General features: G+C 41.8%; 1 protein-coding gene across 2 annotated transcripts in view; it reads left to right on the top strand.

The window, feature by feature from the left end:
• Positions 1 to 17375, top strand: part of Nalf1 (NALCN channel auxiliary factor 1) — a 558523-nt gene that overhangs the window by 440255 nt on the left and 100893 nt on the right. The gene's annotated exons all lie outside the window — the stretch shown is intronic.

The raw sequence follows: 17375 nt of genomic DNA on the forward strand, positions 1-17375 counted from the left end.
GTTCCTATTTCAGGAAGATCCTCCAAAGTAATAATAATATCCCTCTGTGCAAATCCTATGTTATTAGTGCTATATTCAATAAAGATTTATTGAAAATATCTGAATAACTTGAATTTGATGTGCCAGATAATGTATGTTTAATTTCTTTTAAGCTGTGTATTTCTAAATTTGCTGAGGCACTTTTTCACTTTCACACATAACTTCATGAATGAAACAGTGACATGAATGAACAGAACATATTCTCTTTATTTAAGGGAACTTGCAGGAAAATAAATACACAAAAATAAAGATAACATCCTTTCTCTGAATTATTCATCAGTAGGAAATTCTGAAACTTGCAAATCACAGTAAGTTCTTGAATAGCAAGGAAAACACCATGCATGTCAGCCAACAGGAAGAATCTCCTCCAGGGACTGTGAGCGCTTGCTGACCACGGGGAGCAGAGGCGCGCAGTGTGCCCGACCTTCACTGGCTAGCACGGGAGCACACTGCAGGCCAGCAAGCTTCTCAGTGGAGCCCCCTTTACGTTGCCTGCAGTACATGAGTGTCTGATACCCAGTCCCAGGTACGGCCAGTGCACGCTGCTTGCTGCTCCTCTAGGTGCGTATTCACCTGCTTGCTAAGATATATTTGTGACCCCCGATCACTGCTCAGGGCACTTTTGCTGTCTTTTGAGGACATTCCCAGAGCAAGGTAAATTTGAGCCCCTGCACACGTGCACCCCAGCCCGGGTTCCCGAAGGGGCGCTCTGCCTCCTTGCAGAGGGCTCTCGCGTTGTGAACGCATGTCCTTTTAGAAGCCCAGTTCATGCCGCGTCTCCCCGGTCCTGCTCTTCCCTGTAATGTCACTGTGGTGGCCCTGGGTCCTAGTGCTGAGGTGCTGACTAGTGTTCCTGGGGGCGAGAAGCCTGGGTGTGCCTCCTAGAGAAGACAGGGGAGTCAGACGTGCTTCCTTTGGGGTGAGTTACAGAACGCTGGCCACGAGTCCGGCATTAAGGGTCAAGGTTGTGAGAAATGTGGGGTCTGTGAACAGAAGCAGAAAGGAAGCAGGGCTAGTGGCCGGCCCGCGGATGCGGGTGTGACCAGGCCTTGGGGCTTAACCCTGATTCCCTCTGAGCGATAACTCGGCACTGCCTACCTTAGTCCCACCAGAAAGGAGAGTCTATGCCACTGGTTTTCACCTTTTGTTTAACATTTTTATCAAAAGCAGAACTGCGGTAATGTGGTATTGGTTTCGAATTTTTGAATGCTGAGGGAATTCAGCCTGAGCAGCAGGTTTTGGCAGACCTGTGCTCACACACAGGTCCTGATGTGCCCTGGGGAGTGTCCACTGTGTTCCAAGCCCAGCCTGGCAGCTCCACCCTGGAATTGCTCCTGTGCTGGCATGAGCCCCTAGGAGGTGGCCCCTCCCCGCAGGGAAGGGTCACCTCCTCCTGCTGCCCTTCTGCAGAATTTCCTTTTTGTCTTTGTATAAACCATTTTGATTGAATTCCCTTCCTGCTTACATGCTCTATTTGTATGCCAGGTGGCACTGTGGTTGAATGCAAGATTTTTGTCCCCTCTGCAAACTGGGTGATTTGAGTGGGGTGGGAAGGATCATTGCAAAGTGGTTATGGAACAAGGAAATGAATGCTTTTGAAAGTGGGCTCTTTATTGGTACTTTAAGAAAATCTATGTGTTCAAAAGCTAATTGTTTTATGTACAGAAATGTGGCTATTTGCAAAGGCTCAATTCCAGGAACTGAGCGTTAATGTCTTTATCTAAGAATTGCTCTTTTATTGAAATTTAATTTAAATTTACTGGCAATTTTCTTTCTAAGAGAAACGCTTTATGAGTAATTCTCTTTTAAAACATACACAAAAGGCATGGAGTGCTTAATGAGTTTTGCTCTTTCTTTTTCATTGACTATTCTGATGTCCTTTGGGACCTGTGTTCTATAGGGAATAGGACTTAATATTCTGAGATAAAAGAAATAGCAATGTCTTATGAAAATATTTTTGAATCATTTTATTCTAAACATCTGATCCTTTTTGAGTCTTCAAAAATGGAATGGAACTACCATTTGATCCAGCTATCTCACTTCTCAGTTTATATACTCCAAGGACTTAAAATCAGCATATTACAGTGATGCAGCCACATCAATGTTTATAGCAGCTCAATTCACAATAGTTAAACTATGGAGCCAATCTAAATGTCCTTTGACAGATGAATGACACATTTATCCTATTTTTTTTTTTTTTTTTTTTTTTTGCAGTGCTGGGGGTCAAACCCAGGGCTTTGTGCTTGACAGGCAAGCATTCTACCGACTGAGCTATCTCCCCAGCCCTCATTTATACTTTTTTAAATCCATATCCATATGGAGTATTACTCAACTTTGAAGAAGAATGAAATGATGGCATTTGCTGGTAAATAGATGGAGCTGGAGAATATCATGCTAAATGAAAGAAGCCAATCCCCAGAAAACCAAAAGTGGAACGTTTTCTCTGATATGGGGATGCTAATTCACGATTGGGAGTGGGGGCTAGGGAAGAATAGCTACTTTAGATTAGGTAGAGGTGAGTGAAGGGAGGGGAGGGGAAATGGAGATGGGAAGTATAGTAGAATGAATCAGACATTATTATTCTATGTATATGTATAACTATACAATCAGTGTGATTCTAAATCATGTATAGCCAGGAAAATGAGAACTTATATTCATTATATATGATGTATCAAAGTGCATTCTACTGCCATGTATAACTAATTAAAACAAATTTAAAAATATACGTAATAATCTTCTCTAATTATCAGTTGAAAGAAAATTATTTCTATTATTTATAAACTGTTCCGCATCCTAAACAATAACTGTCTAAAAGTCATTGTACTAGACTAAAGTGTTGAAAAGGTACCTAGAGTGACTGTTGAAAGGGGAATTTCACTGCTGGCCCTATTACTAGTAAACTATATGAACTTCTACAAGTTACTTGATTTTTCTGGGCCTCAGTTTCCTGACTGAAATGAGATGGGGAGTCTGGTTTCCTCTATGGCTCATGTCATCTGGGAAAAACGACGATTATATGAACATGGTAGACCATCAGGTCTCAAGAACTTTGCCTTTCTGACTCAGATCAGATCTATTTTATGAACAAATTGTTTCAGTCCTCCTGATCTTCAAAATATTACATTCCTGAAAAGTGTATCAGAAAAAAAAAAAAAAAAAAAAAAAAGCTAGGTTGGAAATGTCTCTAAACAGTATCAAATGTAAAATCAGCATACAGACAATTTCAGTTTCATTCACTATTATAAAACTAAGAGTCCTAGCTTAGGATTCAGTATTGTTTCTTAAAGTTGATTTGAAACACTATAGAAAACGTGACTATTTAAAACTGTATCTTCTTTTCTTCTATTATCATATTATTCAATGTACCTTGTAATTGCTGCAGGTCCTTTGCAAATTCAGGCCACTGTACATTTCTATAATTCACACTGCAGACTATACAGTCAACCATTAAAAAGATTCATTGACACGTAGACAAAGAATCAACAGAGAAGCAGAAAAATGAGGTGGCACAAGGGGATATGATAATAGAAATATTTTCATATTTCTGAAAGAATTTCATTAGCATAAATCTTCATTTCTGTTCTTGTTTGAACGTTCTATAATGTTCTTCATGACGGAGCTTGAATTCAGACTGATCACATTTGATATTGAAAAATTCAGTTCAGCTGTTTGTACACAAATGTGAAACAATTATTTCTAGGAGCACATGCATCCCAGCATCCCTCTGTAACTATGGTGACATAGCCCCGCGGCTTGAAAAAGGCAGGGGACTAGTGCCCAGGAAGAATGCCTCGCATGGGAAGCGATTCCAGACGTCGGTTTAGCAAGGAGTTGAAAGCATGACGCGTTTAAATCACAAAACATGCAGTGCCTTCTTTTCCAGGGATTCTGATTCTGGGTTATAAATATAGCCCGTTTCTCTCATAGTTACCTGGATGTATTTTCATTCTAATTGAGAATCAAATGAGAATTAGTTTGATGCAGAATGTTATTACCCATAATATCATAATATCATCGTCGTATCAAACATGAACATAAAATGTGAATATTGACAGGTAGTATCAGACTTAGTGCAGTCAAGCTGTCCATGTTTCTCACCGTCTTTCTCCTTTGGCATCAAATCTATAGCCTCAGAGGCCTCACTGTCAGAGCCAGGACGGCCAGGTCAGCTCTTCTGGGGCTACAGCCCTGCCTCGTTGGCACCGTGGTGATATTCAGAGCCAGATGCACTGTGGTTTTCATAAGGGCCACAACGCCTCCATGGGACTCTGGTTAATGCAACCCATCCCAGCAGCCTTCCGTGGGGAGTCTGAGCACAGAGTCACCTGGGCAACCTCGGGTGCTTTTACCTGAGGGCTCGCTCCTCGAGTTCTTCAGAACCAAAGACGTCTCTGAGCAAAAAGCAAATGCCTTCCTCCCAAACTTCACTAGCTCAGGTCCTGTGCCCCAAAGTGACAAGGAGGAAAGAATCAGTCTAAACTTTGATAAGATGCAGTCATGCAATAAGAACTGTGAGGACAGTGTCTTTCCTTTATGGAATAGTCAAGCCCAGTGGGCAATAATTAGGCTTCTTGCAAAACACTGACCTGTATCAGGACATGGCATTTCTTGGGTATATGACATCAGGTTGTCATTACTTCTGTAAAATGTTCTTTTCCATGCCCTGTGGTTGTTAAGTCATTACATGGATTTCTAGAAAAATGTTTCCAATTGCCTTGCATTGAAGTCAATATCTTTTATCAAATCAGAGTAAGTGTCCCTTCTGTTTTCATTCTTAAGATGTACTTGCCCAAATTTCATAAAGCTTGCTTACAGCTTCCAACTTAGATTAGGGAAACAGTCATATTGTATTTATGGTATACTTTCTTCCTTGAATATCACACATCTTGTGACCCTGATAACATAATTCTACTGAGAAGCTCTGCCACATTTCATTGCAATAGCTAATATGCTAAAATGACACACTGATGAAACCTGCCTCTAGTTTAAATTGATATTTTTGTAGACATATTGGCTGCATGTGTCTTCCCTGAAACTCTGATTTGCATGGAATCATGATTGCTGAAGGTTCTCAAAAGAGGTAAATGTTTGATTTTTTTAAACAGCTACCATGTGTCTGTCTGAGCCCAGAAAGCTTGAGGGCCATCTTGGTGAATTCTGGCTGTGAACGTAGGGACTGAGGCTCTGGACTGCAAGGTTTTCGTCTGTTTCTTCCTTTAAGAAAATGAGATTCCAGTATTGTTTCCCGAGGATAAAGGGCTCGTGAGGCACACATCACTGGTTTTGCAGTGACAGTGCATCTGTTCTTCTACTCAGCGTGTACCCAGAGAAGCAGGGGGGCAGCCGACACCACGGGTGTGCAGAGCTTTCCTCAGCACCCAGCTCCTGACAGAGGGTGCCCTCTGCACAGGCTTCTGATGCTCGGTTGGGCTTTTGAATTTAAGTTGAGGTAACTTAGAAATGGTTTTTCTAAACACGTACTTAACCATAGGTGCTTAGAAACCTTGTCATGAACTACATAGTGCCTGTGGTAAGCCAGGCATTAAGTGCAGAGTGTGATACTTCCCAGAAGGGAACTCTACAGGTAGCCAGGAGTCAATAGAAGAGTGAGTGTGAAACAGAAAGGGGTGTGCGTGTGTGTGTGTGTGTGTGTGTGTGTGTGTGTGTTGAGGGGATGGGGAGGTGGAAGAAGGACAAGGGTTTTTAGGAAAGAGAGAAATCACTTTTGAGTTAATCAGGAGAATGACTAGGATTTGAGGGGTGCCGAGTGGCACCCTCTAGAAAGAAGGGATGGCAAGGCATGGGTGTGTACAGAGTCACCCACATAGAGTTACCAGAACACCTGAAATATCTGAAGCTGCTAACGTCAATGATCAAGAACTGAAGGAAACCACTAGCCTTCTGCATCCTGGTATTGCAATCCCAATAGGTAAAGAGGAGAAAAACTGCAGGGGTCAAACCAACAGAATGCATTCGAAGTTCCAAGGATCAAGTCTGTAAAAAGCTTTACCAGGATGGCCATCATTGTGTTTCATGAACCCGAAATTATTCACAAGCCTGATATATTACAATATCCAGGACCCTTGGCGACATTTGATTAAGTGGTAATTACACCCAAAGCCTGATAATAGAAAAGAATATATTAAAATATGTGAATGACAATCTATTAGAAAATCCCCCATTATAAATGACTTGGACACAAGGATCTCATTCATACTGCATTGACTTCAGAAAATGATCTCTTTTGAAATAAGTGTAGTCTCAATAGAGCTGCACATTGGAAGAATGAAGCATCTGATACCATCCTCCTTTGAGTCACCTAAAGGGCCTGTCACAGAGTGTGGGTGTGTGACCAACCTCATTATAGCCAAAGGATCTAAGCCAGTTGCTGGAAGACCCTTTTGATAGATTTTGCTGGCATTAACAGTTAAGCAAAAGCTATAGTCCTTGCTGGAAATTTTGCTATTAGGTAGTGTATTACAATGAAATTAAATTTCTCTCCAAACAAATATTTACTGGCAATTGGACATCAAGGGAACAATATTCATTCTGTAAGCTTAGTAAAGTCCCAGAACTCTGGTCTTATTCTCATTGGTATAAAATCTTTCAGTGAGAGCTTGGAATTCTAGCGGCAGGATCCAGCCAGTCGAGTTGGATTCCCTTAGTAGGGATCCCTGATTAAGGCCACATCCAGGATCCGATGGAGGAGCAGGCCTTGGGCACCATGCTGTAGAGCACAAATTCTGAGCTTGTGACTTCCTGGTATCCTGTACCTGAAGCTTACCTACACTATTACATGCATAGCACCTGACAAGCTATCAACACTCATGTCGAGGGGAAAGTCATTACAATACCCAAGCTACTCAATTCGTTGAAGGTGTTCTGATACAACGATCCTGAAATGCAATCTGGATTTCTACTTGCTGAGGTGGTCTCGTCTCAGTTTACATTTTTATAAAATGGGCTAGACAGACTTGTTGGAAGAATTCACTGAAACAATGCATATAAGTCACATAACATGATGACAAGTAAATGGGAAAGGTTCATCACTAATGAAGGTAGGAATTTGTATTCTCAGGCTCTGAAGCTGTGACTGGCCGTGTGCTCCAGGTCAGGAGTGGGTGGCGGCCCTGTGCAGCCCAGACAGGCTCCCTCAGCTGAGTGGAAGAAAGCCTGCCTGCTGACCATGCAGGTCTGCCTATGGCCGTCCAACCTTGCTTCTGGTCCACTGTTTAGATCACTCCTGCTGCTTCCCAGATACTATGCCACATAGGTAGAATCAACATCTCAAACTCCTGTGTCTGCTTCCTAGCATTTCAACGTTCAAGATTTTTACCACTAATCAGACTTTTAAGAAATTGTTCGAAAATTTGCATATCGTCTTTTCCCGAAGACTTGATTCTGGAGAAATGATTTGATGAAAAATAAAATTATATTCTTAAAAATAACAATGAGATTAGGATACAGGTCAGTGATTAGAAGTTTTAGTACACACAAGGAACTGGGTACGATCCCCATCGAACACACACATAAACCAAGAGACCAAATTGTTTCTGTCTGTAGAATAAAATGCAGGAGGTTAAGGGAAAGAAACCAAGCCTTCTATCCTGCTTGCTAGTTGTAGCTCTGAAACTAATTTTGGACAACTCATGATATTCCATTAATTATTCTGTAATTAAATTAGAATTACTAAATGTGTCTCACAAAATTGTTCGAAGGACTGATTTTAAGATCCACATAAAAGAACTTCAAATAAACGTAAACACTTGGAAAAGATAACTTACTATTATGCATACCGTTAATAGGTCATTATACAATATTGTTATTTGCATTATTTTTATTTTTATGTATATTATACTGCATAATACTGTTTTGTGTCATGTTATGTATACTGTGCTTTTCAAAAATACAGTAAATATTCTGAAAAAATTTTAGAACATGAAAAATAAATCACATGTTAACAGGATACTTTAAAGAAACCACTGCCAATTTCAAAATGACACTTGATTGAAGGGACAGTCTTTGGCAGGGTGGAGTGGCCCACAGCAGTCCTCTTTACAATTGATTTGATTGCTTTTAGCAAATCAGTTTTGTGGCAATAGACATAACTCATTTTAGATGAATAAAGTGAATAAGTCTGCTCATCTGGGTTGTGCTGAATCGTAATGCAGATGGTCTTCGTGGCATTAGACAGAGTACCTTGAGCAACTTGAAAGTAGATACTTTAGCATAATGGTCCATTTATTAATCTTAGCTTTGACTCTTCTGTAGCAGATAACTGTTTCTTTAGAATATAAACTCTTAAGAGTGGGGAATGTTTCAGGAAAATTCACCAGTTTCCTGTACGGTTCCTCTACCCTATATACACACATCCCAGAGATGGATACTTTGAGCAGGGCCAGTACAGCCTGAGGCAAGGACTGCACCCAGCTGGAGGACATCTTCTTTGGATTTAAGGGTCTTCCTCTAGAATGTCACCTCTAGGTATACAGAGCTGCCCCGGATCTTCTTTAAGCAGAATGGTCCCCAACCCCAGGCCTCCCCTCCTAGAACCACAGTACTTTGATCTGCTAACTGGAAGTTAACTTCAAGGTTATGTAGTTTAGAAGAGACTTCAGAAATGAAAATTTGAAGTTTTCCCTGGTGACTTCAAGTAAGCAGATTATACCTAGAGGGAGGAAAAGACAAAATGGGGTTTAAAGAGCATTTCATGGATGAAAAGCAAATTCTTTAAAAATGATGGTTCTTTTGAAATACATCTTTTATTATAAATATAAAATAGTATGATTTAGAAAAATAATAGAAAATACTGCCAAGGTGTTAAGACAGTGTAAAAAGTAAAAATTATCTAAAGCCACTTTTTTCCTCTCCTACTGTTTGAGAAAAAAAAAAAAATTCCTGTAGGAAAAATTAGGGTGGATATATCCTAACAGTCTCTCTGATGCGCTACAATCTAAAAGAAAAAAAAAAAAATGAGACGGCAAAGTAAGGATAAAGAAAAGCCAAAGAAACACACACTGGGGGGTTTTCCGGGGTTAGTTGTGGGGCATGTTTTCAACAAGTGTCTCTTGCTGTCGGCCACAGAGCAGGAGCTGGAGCTGCCAGGTCAGATGACACGCTGACCTTCGACCTGCAGTGTGACATCTGACATTGGAGATGACTGGAACGAAGGGGCCAGGGAAGGAGTTTGACCAGAGGTAATGATCAGATTTGTGTTTCATAAAGAATCTCTCTGAGGATAATGTAGGGGGAAAAATGTGTGAGGCCAAATCAGAAACCAACCCAGACACTGATGAAACAAACCACCCTGCCCAACTGTCCACAGACAGCCACGGTGACTTGACACTGAGAAGGAGGCAGTGCAGATGAATTTCCTCAAGATTTCTTACAAGCAAGGATTTGAAGATTAATGCACAAAACCAGACAAGACAGTTGAGGTTCCGAAGAGCAGGGAGGGACTTTCAGAGCTTTTCTGAAGACGTTGAGGATCCGCAGCCATGGTGATCTGTAGAGGAACTATTTCAAAGCTGATGGGGAGGACAGAGGCCTCTGCGCTTGCATCAGGATCTAGATTTGAGTCCCAGGGCTTGAAACCCAGAAGGCGAAAGCCATGGTTCAGCAGGTGTCTCCTAAGAAGTCATGGCTCCTCAGTTTTCACAGGGACTAAAAAAGTGGAAGAACTCTGTTCATTCAAAGCTAAGTGTTCTGCAAACCAAAAATACAACTAATTCCAGTATTAGTGGAGAAGAGAAAGAAAATAAAAGCTCTGATTGTATCAGAGGGTGGCCAGGGACATTCAGAGCCATCAGGGTGTGGTGTGACAGGGGCAGTTGGCTGTGGTTGGAGGGCCACATGCTACTGTTGGAGCAGATAGAGCTTCCTTAGAGGATGGTTTTCCAGGGTGGTAATTTGTGGTCGGTTAGAGCAACTTGACCTCTGCTTTGCTGCTCTCTTCCCTCCCAAGAGAAAACTCTGCTATGGAAGAGTAAACAAAGCAGGCTTGGGATATTGGGAGTTTAACCTGGCAAAGAGAGAGGGGCTGGTCCAGCCAGTTGAGACCCCTTGCTGCTCCCAGGAGACCCCGTGAGGCCGCTGGAAGGTCTCCTTGCCAGTTGGATTCCACATTTCTTCTGTCGTTCTTCCAGAAACCACGGAGCAGGGTGGAGGAGGCGGAGATGCAATACAGCATTTTTTTTTTCTAAATTCAGAAGGGCGAACAAGAGGAATTAGAGAACAGATAGCAAAACGATGATCCATGCTTGATTTCTGGTGCTGGAGACTGTGTATGTGGTTTGGTGAGCTGAGAAGCAAGTGATCGTGAGGGTCCAACATGATCTGTACTCAGTACAGTGGCTTGGGGCATTTGTTTTCCAGCTTTCTTTATTGCTTTAACAAAGCCTTTGACAAAGTCTCTAATGCCAGCCTCTTGGCGAAGGAAGAGAGATGTGGGTTTTTTCCCAATATGCATAGGTGAGTTCAGAGTTATTCTAGGTTTTCCTGGTTAGTATTGTTTAAAGGGAGGAGAAAATAACAATCCAAAGGAAGCAAGGAACTCCCAGGCTCATAGAAAAGACAGCTGGACAAGTAGGACTCACAAATAGACAGAGCCGTTATCCAGAGGTGGATGTGAGTTCACACCCACACTCAGGAACAACCATGCAAACACAAGATGGGAGACTTGGCTTCCCTTGGGCTGTCTGAGGAGTGGAAGGCAAAATTGTGGGCTGCACCTTCCAGACCTGTACAACAAACCCAGGGAGGTGAAAACCCCACCTTCCCATGTGCTGGGATACCATGAGTACCAAGTGTATGTCCCATTTAAAGCAGGGATATTGGCAGCATGATCCCCAAGCATGGACAGCAGAAAGTCTCAAGATGAAGCCAGGTGGCAGCACTTAGAGGTGGCTTTCAGAGGTGTTGCCCAGGGAGGACTGAGCACTTCAAATGCCTGCAGGTGTCCTGAAGGAGGCCAGTGACAGACTCTGCTCAGTCCTGGGTACAGGGTCCTGGGAGCCCAGGGCCAGGTCCGTGGAGGCAGCCGCCTCACCCACTAGGCATCTGGCAAGAGAAGGTGCTGCTTCTCCACAGAGAACGTCCAGCCAACATCTGGGTCCTCAGAAAGTCATCTTGCTAATTATTCCTGAAATCAGCATTTAGGGGCTGGAACAAACTTGCCCAGTGTAGGTTTTTCTTCAGCTCACAAAGCAGTGTTTCCAGTGGAGTTCGAGATGTTCCCCGAGCAGGGAAAATTGCACAGACTACAGAGTGAGTGATTAATACTCGTTATCAATTGCTGGCAATGTTCTCCTATGTTTTGTCTCCATATTTGAAAAAATTAAATTGCTTGTTATGTTCTTTTGGCCAGGATGTTCCCTTCAACTCTTTAATTTATCTCAGAAACTCCACTTTTCAAACTTAAAGGCCCATAATTAGGATGCTTAATATTGACAGAAAAAATAGAATGGCTACATTACTAACAAAAATAAAACATCTGTCATACTTTTTAATTAATAACCTCTAGATTTGCCTTATCCACCTTAATTTTTTATGCATCTTAAAATTCAGTGTGAAAAATGATGTAAATTTCCCCAAGTTTTAACTTTCTTAGCCCATTTCTAGGATTTTTCTTTTTTGCAAATATTGATAGGAAATTATACTCAAGGATATAATAGCTCTTTAATAAGACAATCTTATTAATAAAAATTCATAGCAATTGATAGGCAGAAAGCACTTTATAGGTCATACAAATTAAAGCCTGTGATCAGTCCTCTCAAAGATTTCTATCCTACTAACATTAGTAAATGTTCACTAACCCATGATTTTGGACTCAAGGAACTGTGACTCTCCGATATTCTCCGTGGAAAGATCGTAGGAATTATTCCAGTTATTCCAGTACTTGTTTATAGTACTGATCATTTGTTAACCAGACGGGTTCCTCCTGACTAACTGATTCTGTTGAGGTCCCTCGCCCCCGTTCTCTGTAACTGGCCGCTGACGTGAGGAGGTTGGAAGTAGGGTCAGCAGAAGTCCCTCAAGTCCTGGGTTTTTAGCAGTGGGGTAGGTCAGGGAAAGGCATTTTGTTTCACTGGCTGTTTGGGGTTCCACGTTGGTGACGGGAGATGCTTGGAACAAATTCCAAGGGGAAGCCGACGGCTGAGCGTTACTCCTCCCTGCAGCTCTCAGGTTCATCTCCGAGGATGGAGGCGAGCATGCTTCCCTCCTGCGGCCATGGCTGCCTGCCCCCTGCCTGCACTTCCCTAGAGCAGCCCAGGCCCAAGGAGGCATGGGCACCGGCAGCCTGGGACCCTTCCTGGAACCCCACTTCTCCACCCGTGTCTTCACGTTCCAGGTGTTTGCCAGCATGCTGAGGTGTCTACCTGCTGCCCTGCTTGCAGCTGCAGGCATCTGTAAATGTCCCCGTGCTTCACATTTGAACCCCTTCAGCTGATTCCTGGGCTTCCCTTCATTGGATCAGTGGTGCCTCTTCCCCACCCTTCACCAGAATTGAAATCTGACCCTCTTCACGGAGCCCAGGATGTGGAGTGCTGGGGCGACACGCAGACCTGATGGTACCCGACTGCTGGGGCTCCTAGTTCCAAGACCACTGCGTACCAGCTGCTGGACTTGAACAAGAAAATTAAATTTAGCAGTGCTGCTGTTCACTTCTGCAACTGACGATGAAGACATAGGACCTTCCTTACCCAGCAGTTATTGGGATTGAATGACTCCATAACCATGGATTGGCATTTTATATTTATAACTCCCTAAGAATAAGGCGGCTCATGGCATCTTCTCCTCACATCCAATTAATCATGAATTTTAACAAGCATATGTCCTATATTCCTTCTTTATCCATCCCTCTGTGTCTATCCAAAGGAGTTTGGGGATGCCCTGTCATCTCGCCCTGAAACTCTGCTTCTGTCATTTTATTAATCTCCCCAGCTTTGCTCTTGCTCTGAATACACCCTGCTGGCTCCTGGCAGAGCGATCTTCTAGATGTCTGCTCACAGTGTCCTCTGTTCCAGGTGCAGGAGTTCAGTGCTCCTCCGCGGCCAGCCTGCCACGTGGTCCAGATTTATCGTTTGGCTCTTCCTCTCTCTCATCTTTCAATCAAAGAGTACTGAACAGTGCCCTGTCTCTGCATTGGAGCACCTTGCTAGGATATTAGTACTGTGATAGCATCACAAATTAAACTCCCCCAAATAGGTTGCCCAAGCCATTTCATCTAGACAAACACAAGTCTACCCAGCAACATGTACGTCAGCACATGTCTAGGAAATATGCATTCATTTAATTTACTTTAAAAATATGTGTGCACGTGGGAACCACCGCACATCTGCTGTGTCTGCCTTGCCTTCGCAATGTGATGGACAAGTGGGCATTGTTCCATAGGTGCTACATGCATGTCCTTCCTAATTATAGTTTTGGAAATCTTTGAGCCACGTTCTAGTAGTGACATCCTCGTGCCTAGTCTTTGCTTACCTGTGCAAGAATATCCACTGGGAAAATTACTACAGGTTGAACTGTTAGGACAAAGGATTTGGGAATTCTGAACTGGTTACCAAGTTGTCCTTGGAAGGTCGAACACTTGCCGCAACACAGGAGAGTTCCTGTTGTTTCTGTCCTTCCTCCTTCCTCTAACACTACGTAGACTTTCTAGTCTATTCTATAAAACCCATTGTTCTCTGAAATCACACTGTAGAAACACTGCCTCTCCTCTCAGAGTCTTAAGATTTGAAAGAATCAGTACCTGTCCCAAGCTGTACTCACAAATGAATGACAGTTTTTGAAGTTTGCATGCATTCAACATCTCACTAGCTCAAAAAGCCCTGTTAAATCAGAGACAAATTCTATGCAAATAAGCACAAACATGAGTCCTAGCTTATATTGCTTTAAAGCAGGAATTTTGCAGTGGGTAACAAAAAGGTTAAAAAAAATTCAAAAAAAGTGTATTATGACGTGAACAACATTGATTTGACTCACATATTTGTCAGATGACTGTCATTCATAAACAAAAATTTAATGTTTTTAAAGTTCTACTCAGTTTGTTACTTTTGATTTTTTTCTGTTTATACCTTGAATAATTTCCTTGACTTCTTTATTTTTAGAAGAGTCTAGATTTCATTGTTTCATGTTTTATTTATCTCTGTTTCATCTCAATTATTCTAGACAGCTCTGAGCTCTCCTAGTAAGCTCATATTCTTGATATGAATTTGGTGGCTTCATATAGTTATTTCTTAATTTTCAAAAGTTATTTTTTACATTTTATAAATATACATGTGTCATCTGCTACTATATCCTACAATAGTCTAATATATATTCTTTATAGAAATTAAGACTTAAAAAGCTAAATCAAAAGAGAAATGTAATCTATTCAGCACATGATATTTCTTACCACATCCAAACTAAAATTATGCTTTTTTGGTAACAGAGTTTGGGAGATGGACTCACCTTAAAACTTGAATTTAAAGATGATTCCCAGGAATTCTACATTTTTTAAACACTCTATTGTGTTTCAACTTCACAAATTAAAAATTATTAACAGTATCATAGAAAATGCATAAAAATTTTATCTCAATTAAATTTCAAAAAGGTTGAGTTAAAAATCTACTTAATACTTAAGTACACAGGGTATGTAATGATATTTTTTAGACTTGCCTTAAAATGTATTCTTCTACAAGAATTCTTGTCTCAACAAATGATTTTATGCATGGACCAACTCTCAAAACCAGTTTATTGGTGTTTCTATCTCTAAGTTATCTCCCTTGAAATCTATTTCAAGGTAATCTTTTATCTTTCCAAGTTTTGTTATGGATGATAAAATAATTAAATGCAAAAACTAAGTATTATTTAAGTGCTTGCAAAATCAGAATTACAGTCTTTGTTACTATTCCTGTAATGTTAGACAAGTTCCTTCTGTATCTACTAAATAGCAATCTTTTGTCTGACTTCCTAAAAACATATTTCACATATCTTTCTAATTTTTTAAGAAGTGTTTCCTTTGCAAATGCTTCAGTGCTTCCCATTCATCACTTGCGATGGTTGCAGTGAGGATTCAACTAAAGGTTTAGGTGCTACTCCTTGGAAATAGCAAATGGACGGAAAATGATGTAGTCCTTTGCAAATAGGTCAGCAACATACAAATAAAGTGGATTTTTTTAAAGTAGAAAAAATGGAGGTTTAAGTCCTAAGATTTTAAGTTATTTTGGTTTTAATTTCATTTATTATTTTTGTGAGAAAAAGAATATGCTCATTTCTACTACTTTGGGAAGAAGAAGCCAAAAGCAAAGATAATTTTAAGCAAGGAAGGATGCCGAACACTTTTTAAAATACTGCTGAGTAAAACTGGAGACTTCAGCTAAACACAGGAAAGCACTGCAAAAACATCCATGGTTAGTTCTTGATAAGGTTGAAGACCTGCAGGATTGGATTTCAATTTCCCAGATAGAAAACACTTATTCAAAAGTAAATCTGGAAAAAAAAATGAAAAACCTAGTGAAGCACATTGGAAACTGCATTTGTTCTGTACCAGTAAGAAATTGCCTTCAGTTCTTATTTTCCATTCTGTGACAAAATGAGTATCCAGGGGAAGGTAATGGAGTGAGCTTATGTCAGGTCAGACAGAGGAAGTGAGAGGAGAAAGGGGAAATTTCATCCCCAGAGCTCCGTGGAACACTTTCAAGAAGCAAATTGGGCAGCTTCCTTCACACGGTGCACGGAGGGCGACTGAAGGTAGCAGATGGGAGGAAAGCCTGGCTTTGAGGGATGGCGAGACACTGGCAGTTCAGTTTTTTTCTGCTGTGACCAACGGACCTGACAATAACAGAGGAGGAAAAATTTATTTTGGAGCTCCTGGTTTCTGAAGTCTCAGTCCATAAATGGCCGGCTCCTTTCCTCCAGCATCCAGATGAGGCTGAGCATCATGGCAGAAGACTGTGGTAGAGGGAAGCAGCTCCACTGATGCTCAGTAAGCAGAGAGAGACTTCACTGGCCAGATACAAAACATGAAGGGCGAAGTCACACCCCGAATGCCCACCTCCGCCAGCCTTGCCCTAACAGCCTTCAGCTTCCACCAGCTAATCCCATCCGAGGATGAATTCACTCATGTAGTTAAGGTTAACAACCCAATCGTTTCACCTGCCAATGCTTTTGCGTTGCCTTACACATGAGCTTATTTTTTGTGGGGGGGACACCTCATATCGAAACCATAATTCTGGGTAAATCAGAGAGATACTTTCTAATAGAAAGAATTTATGACTGAGCATGTATACAAGCAAAAAACAAAATCCCTTAATTTTTTCATATTAAAAAAATTCGATACAAAAGGGGTATTGAGAAAGGAGCCTATCTGAGGGAAAAGATTGTAATTTTCTTTTTTGAACCAGTTGAACTTAAGATGAGGGCCAGGATGTGTCTACTTAGCTATTGGAGAGTGTTCTGGCAACCCATGCAGGCCACCCTCAGGACTATCTGAGTTGATGTCATCATGGAAAAATGAAGAAACACAGTGGAATACTTTGAGATTCGGTACGACATTCTACCATCTCACAACTGTATGACTTTTCCCATTATTTGGATGGCATGAACATTTATTCATTGATTCTTCACTCAGTATTTTTGGAGTGCCTCCTGAGTGTTTTGCATTTCTCTATACACTAGACATGTTAACATAAATCCCTGCAGTTCTTTCTGGGGTGGAGAATCTAGTGGGGTCATATACAAGTCACACAGTGAGCCCCGTGGCATGAGTTCTGAGGCAGAGAGAGTGCATACTAACCAAGAAGAGGGCGGGAGGAGCTTTCAAGAGAACATTATGTTAACGCCAAGAATTAGGATGAAACTTGGTGCAATTATGCGTGAAGAGTACATTCTATTCAAACGGAATGGGAGGGGACAGGACAGCGTCCAGCGTGGGATCGAGAGGAAAAGCCATCAGTCAGGATGAGGGTGTACCCAGGAGGAAAAGACAGGCATTCAGAGAATGGTGCACAGTAACACCAGACAGGGCCAGGTAGACACTCCCCACAGAACCTCCCAAAGGAAGGAATGCAGTGTCCTCAGGCCCGAGGAGAGGAAGGGTGAGCTGCCCAGGAGACACTGCAGACCAGTAGCAAGTACTCCTTCCTAGGGTCCTGGACTGGGAGGGTGGTGCTTGGCTGGGATGGCTGGGGTGGGCCAAGAGCAGCAGAGCAGACTCAGTGCTAGGTGGGAGATGGTCGGCCTGCCCTCTGCTGCTACCTCAGACTGGCTCCGGGGCTGTTCCTTTCCTCGTAAACCTGTGTTTATGATCAGAATCTTTTTGATCTGGAACCTCATGCCTTGAGTCCTGGAAAATA

This window comes from Sciurus carolinensis, chromosome 5, assembly GCF_902686445.1.
Source record: "Sciurus carolinensis chromosome 5, mSciCar1.2, whole genome shotgun sequence".
Lineage (NCBI taxonomy): Eukaryota > Metazoa > Chordata > Mammalia > Rodentia > Sciuridae > Sciurus > Sciurus carolinensis.